Raw genomic sequence first — 6,645 nt, 5'->3', positions numbered from 1 at the left:
ACTACGTGGATAGAAAAGAAAAATGAATATCGAACTAATTTGGATAGTTCAATAACTATTGTTATTTCAATTCGGAATTCTTAATTATTTCAACTGGATAAATCCTGGTGATTGAGTAATTAAGTCATAATTTATTGGTTGATTATATCATTAACTATTTCTTTTCTTTATTATTATTTATTTTTTATTTGGGGTGCGAGGAACTTATCATGAATCCACTGATTTCTGCCGCTTCCGTTATTGCTGCTGGGTTGGCCGTCGGGCTTGCTTCTATTGGACCTGGGTTGGTCAAGGCACTGCTGCAGGGCAAGCTGTAGAAGGGATTGCGCGACAACCAGAGGCAGAGGGAAAATACGGGGTACTTTATTGCTTAGTCTGGCTTTTATGGAAGCTTTAACAATTTATGGATTGGTTGTAGCATTAGCGCTTTTATTTGCGAATCCTTTTGTTTAGTTTAATCTTAAAAAAATAAATATATATATCCTTTTTCCGTGGACTTGCTTTGCTGTTCTTGCTTTGTCGAATTATATTAAGATTTCACTCTGATTTGTCTTCTTCCTTCTCTTTTTTAGCCCCCCTTTTTTAGTTTTATAAAATTTATCGAAAGTGTTAAAAACAACTATAAGAGATTTATGTAATTGACATAAGAAGTGGTATCGAATTCTACTAAGTATCATTCTTATAGGGAATCCTCCAATTGATTGATCAATTCAAATAATATATATATTAATATATACATATCTAAATAGATATATATATTTAGATATGTATTAATAGAATATTATTATTATTAAATGAATATTATTACTATTCATATTATTACTTATAATTACTAATAATTAATATGAATTTTTAGTAAAGAATGATATTTTTATTATATATAATAAAAATATCATATAAAAAAGAAATAACTAAAAAATAAAAAAATAGGAATTGTAGAAGGATAATTAGTCTATCCATAAAAGGAGATGAGATCATATGAAAAATATAACCGATTCTTTCCTTTACTTGGGCTACTGGCGATCCGCCGGAAGTTTCGGGTTTAATACCGATATTTTAGCAACAAATCCAATAAATCTAAGCGTAGTGCTAGGTGTATTGGTTTTTTTTGGAAAGGGAGTGTGTGCGAGTTGTTAATTTCAAAGAATAGATTGGATCCAACCAATTGCACTTTTTTTTTCGTTATAACTAAGAAAATGTGCATAATCCCGCGAATTACTTCTCAATAAATTTTATTTTTTGAAAAAAAAAAAATATTTAAGAACCATAGCATTTCGCGATTCATTAGTAAATCCACTTTGATTCTCTATTAACCCAAAATTTTGGACTATTACCATGGTTAAAGTAAACAATTTGAAGTCTAGACGCAGTGTAGTACTCTTTCTACCACTATGTTAATACAGAAATGAAATGATTTCAAAAAAATTTTTACAATTTTTCGATATAGAACACTCATGTCGATAAAACAGCTTGAACCCTCTTTACGGTGAAAAATTGTAAAAACGTTCAATTTCACCCTCCATTTATACAATGCGGAATCGATGACCTATGTATAAATTTATAAGAATTCTTTGGATTTGAAGAAAAAAAACAACTTTGCTGACAATTATTTTTTTGGTCAGAAGAGTCCTCCGAATATTCTGGTCTTGTATTGGTAATCGTTTTAAATATTTTTTCAATCTTTTTTTTTATAAATAGAGAAGAGAGGATAGGCTCATTACATAAAAAAAGATAAGAAAATTTCCCATAACATAAGTAATTGAGTGTGAGAGCCAAATGAATCGAAAGATTCATGTTTGGTTCGGGAAGAGATCATAGACATTTTGAAATGAATGGAAAGAGAATCTACTTTCATTAAATGATTTATTAGATAATCGAAAACAGAGAATCTTAAGAACTATTCGAAATTCAGAAGAACTACGGGAAAGAGCTGTTCAACAGCTGGAAAAAGCCCAGGCCCGCTTAAGGAAAGTCGAAACGGAAGCAGATCGGTTTCGAGTGAATGGCTATTCTGAGATAGAACGAGAAAAATTAAATTTAATTAATTCAATTTATACGACTTTGGAACAATTAGAAAATTACAAAAATGAAACCATTTATTTTGAACAACAAAGGGTGATTAATCAAGTCCGACAACGGGTTTTACAACAAGCCTTACAGGGAGCTCTTGAAACTCTGAATAGTTGCTTGAATAACGAGTTACATTTACGTACTGTCAATGCTAATATTGGCATGTTTGGGACGATGAAAGAAAAAAATAAGTGATTAGTCCTTCTACTATAATATCTACTATAGTATAGAGTATAGGCATTATTTTTTTCTTCTAAAAAAAAATTAAGAAATATTCATGGTAACCATTCGTGCAGATGAAATTAGTAAAATTATCCGTGAACGTATTGAGCAATATAATACCGAAGTAAAAATTGTAAATACTGGTACCGTACTTCAAGTAGGCGACGGTATTGCTCGTATTTATGGTCTTGATGAAGTAATGGCGGGTGAATTAGTGGAATTTGAAGAGGGTACTATAGGCATTGCTTTGAATTTGGAATCAAAAAATGTTGGTGTTGTATTAATGGGTGATGGTTTGATGATACAAGAGGGAAGTTCGGTAAAAGCAACAGGAAGAATTGCTCAGATACCAGTAAGTGAGGCTTATTTGGGTCGTGTTATAAATGCCTTGGCTAAACCTATTGACGGTCGAGGAGAAATTTCAGCTTCGGAATCTCGATTAATCGAATCTCCCGCTCCCGGTATTATTTCGAGACGTTCCGTATATGAGCCTCTTCAAACAGGACTTATTGCTATTGATTCGATGATCCCCATAGGTCGTGGCCAACGAGAATTAATTATTGGAGATAGACAAACGGGTAAAACAGCAGTAGCTACAGATACAATTCTCAATCAACAGGGACAAAATGTAATATGTGTTTATGTAGCTGTTGGTCAAAAAGCATCTTCTGTGGCTCAAGTGGTGACTACTTTACAAGAAAGAGGAGCAATGGAATACACTATTATAGTAGCTGAAACAGCAGATTCTCCAGCTACATTACAATACCTCGCCCCTTATACAGGAGCAGCTCTGGCTGAATATTTTATGTACCGCGAACGTCACACTTTAATCATTTATGATGATCCCTCCAAACAAGCACAGGCTTATCGCCAAATGTCTCTTCTATTACGAAGACCCCCAGGTCGCGAAGCCTATCCAGGGGATGTTTTTTATTTGCATTCGCGTCTTTTGGAAAGAGCCGCTAAATCAAGTTCTCAACTAGGCGAAGGAAGTATGACTGCTTTACCAATAGTTGAAACACAATCGGGAGATGTTTCAGCTTATATTCCTACTAATGTAATTTCTATTACAGATGGCCAAATATTCTTATCCGCCGATTTATTCAATGCTGGAATCAGACCGGCAATTAATGTCGGTATTTCCGTTTCCAGAGTTGGATCGGCGGCTCAAATTAAAGCCATGAAACAAGTAGCTGGTAAATTAAAATTGGAATTGGCACAATTCGCAGAATTAGAAGCTTTTGCACAATTCGCGTCTGATCTTGATAAAGCTACTCAAAATCAATTGGCAAGAGGTCAACGATTGCGCGAGTTGCTTAAACAATCCCAATCAGCCCCTCTCACTGTAGAAGAACAGATAATAACTATTTATACCGGAACGAATGGTTATCTTGATTCATTAGAAATTGGACAGGTAAGGAAATTTCTTGTTGAGTTACGTGCTTACTTAAAAATGAATAAACCCCAATTCAAAGAAATAATATCTTCTACCAAGACATTCACTGGGGAAGCGGAAGCCCTTTTGAAGGAAGTTATTCAAGAACAGATGGAACTCTTTTTACTCCAAGAACAAGTAGAAAAAAATTGATTAATAACTAACCAATTTTCTAATTATTATCTTTTAAAATCTTTTCTTTTAATTTGAATATAATTAATAATATTATATTAATTCGAATATAAAATAAATAATAAAATAATAAGAAATTCATGATTATTAAAGATTTATATATAGAAAGGGATAAAGCATAAATTGTATATATATATAAGATAAGTTATTCTTCTAAAGAAAGTTTTAGTGGCTCTTGCTCAGTTCAAATCATTCAAGATATTCTATTTTTAGAAATACGGAAATAAAAGGAAATATATAGGCAAATTATTTGCGTCCAATAGGATTTGAACCTATACCTAAGGTTTAGAAGACCTCTGTCCTATCCATTAGACAATGGACGCTTCTCTTTTTTTCTTTAACCTTTTTTTAAACCTTAGTTTAAAAAAGGTTAAAGAAAAAAAGAATTCTATCTATCTATCTATAGATAGATATAGATAGATAGAATAAAAAAAAAATAGAATAATAAATAAATAATCAAATTCAATTGAATATAAATAACGAAAACTAAGTTAAAAAAGAAAAATGAATAATTAACAAATTCACTAAGAAATTTAGATTCATTCTAGAATAGAAAAAAGATAGATTCGAATAGAATAAATAGAGAGATAGGATATAAGCGGGTAGCGGGAATCGAACCCGCATCGTTAGCTTGGAAGGCTAGGGGTTATAGTCGACGTTGATTCATCATTATGATTTAACGTCTCTAATTCAAAGCCGAACGTGAAACTTTTGTTTCATTCGGCTCCTTTATGGAAGAAATTAAGAGATGGAAGACATGAAAAAAAAAATTGACCCATAACATCTATGTCAGCCTTTTTGTTTTGTAGAAATACATTTGAAACACCTTGCTTTTTAGATGATCCCTATAGAATAGGAGTATTATAACAATCTGTGTGTGTGTTTTTTCTAGTTATTTCGTTCTCTATTTCTATTTGAGAGAATCTTTAGGAAAAGAATAAAATTTCCGTCGAGCTAAAAAAATATGTTGATGTCTCTAGTAAACTAAAAAAATCGTTTAACAGCTATTTTGTTTCAATCTCTACAATACAAAAAAAATGAAAGATTTAGTTACGATTAGAAATAAGCTTTCTATATCTTTCTCCATGGATCCTTTACGCATACTCAAAAAATTCGGATTATTATCCAATTCCAAAACTTAGTTCATAATTTTAGAACTCAATTGTCAATTTAAAAAATGGATTTTTTTTACTTACGATAATGTTATTCGCAATCGTTGTTGAGAGTATAAGGATTAGATCTTTAAGTAGAATAAGTTTTGATCGGATTGAATCACGGGATCCTTACTATAAGGTCATGGAACGAATCGACTTTACCTAACTTACCGCTACATACATTATTGTATATATGAACTTTTGTCGAACAAGGCAATCAGACGTAATTAAGAAATAGGAATAGAATATTATGAAATAAGTGTTGACAGTTCGTAAGGAGTACTCCTCATGGAATATCCAATTAGGAAAGGGGGCGAATTTTTCTTTTTTTGGATTTTGTGTTTGCCTAAAGTGCAGGTTTTTTTTACGATATACAGTCGCGAAGAAACTACTTAATATAACAAAAATGCCATTGCGCAGGAATGCAAAAAAAATGAACATATATATATACGTTTACCAGAAAGGAAGGTAGTAATTAAAAATACATTTTGAATCTATATCATTTGGTTCTTTATCATAGGGAATATTCAGTATTTTGATTATGTTGATCGTGTTAAATTTACCATTTTTTTTTTTCAAATCAAATACATCAAATAATCATTGTTATCCAGTATTCATGGGAATAAAAAGCCCGGCTACGTACGGCCGGCTTTGCTGTAGAAAAAAAAAAAAAGAAGAAAAAATTTGAATTAATAATATATATATAGTAGATATCATTTTCAATTCTAGAATAATATAAGGAAAATAATGAATAAGAAGAGTCAAATAGAAAGAAAAAAAGAGAAGAGAAAAAAAGAACATAAAGAAAAGATCTTTTTTTTTTTTTCAACGTCCTAGATTTTTTTTCTTTTGTTTTATAGCGATATAACATAAACATAGTATCATTTTTTTTTTTCAATTCGGGAGAGATGCTGAGTGGACTAAAAGCGTCGGATGCTATATCGTTGTCAAATTTTGTGTACAGGGTCGAATCCCTCTCTTTGCCGTTTCCGTTGATGAATTGGTAATTTTTTTTTCACTTTTTTTTGTTTACTTGTTTGTTTTGATTTTTTAATTTACTAGTCTAAAGATTAAAATAGATAAATCTATACACCAGAATAGTTCAAAATCAGCACAACAAGAAAAACACAGAATCCCTTTTTTTATCTTCAGTCCTGGATTACGTCCTGGATCGTTAATAGGATCAAAGAATAAAAAGAGAAACGAAGATATCACTACCGTGTAAACATTTTAGAGTAAGCATTATAATATCTCAAGATAATTAAAACAAACGACAAAGAAAAAGATGGATTCTTATTTAGACCTTTTTTTTTTGATATTTTTGTTTCTAAGAAATGAATCATTAACGAAGAAAATAATATATATATATCATCGAAATGGATTGATTCTGTAGTAAGAGGTGATCCTTTTTTCTTACCATTTTCCATAATTACTCATTACAAAAAGAATTTTTCAATCTAGGATTATGTTGGTGTGGGCTCAAATCAAATAAATAGGATTTATACTCAATGTGAAAAAAACTAGATGATGATGGTCGATTTTTCGGTTATCAAAAATTTCAATATTCGATCG

The 6,645-nt window shown here is 31.1% G+C and overlaps 1 non-coding gene across 1 annotated transcript; it reads right to left on the bottom strand.

The window, feature by feature from the left end:
• Positions 1-4,170: 4,170 nt before the first annotated feature.
• Positions 4,171-4,242, bottom strand: TRNAR-UCU. The gene has a single exon. It is a non-coding gene; the product is annotated as a tRNA-Arg (tRNA).
• Between the last annotated feature and the right edge of the window lie 2,403 nt (positions 4,243-6,645).

This window comes from Abrus precatorius, unplaced genomic scaffold (genome assembly GCF_003935025.1).
Source record: "Abrus precatorius isolate BTA unplaced genomic scaffold, Abrus_2018 Scaffold0, whole genome shotgun sequence".
Lineage (NCBI taxonomy): Eukaryota > Viridiplantae > Streptophyta > Magnoliopsida > Fabales > Fabaceae > Abrus > Abrus precatorius.
The sequence above is the reverse complement of the archived record's forward strand: the minus strand, read 5'-3'. Positions and strand labels throughout refer to the sequence as shown.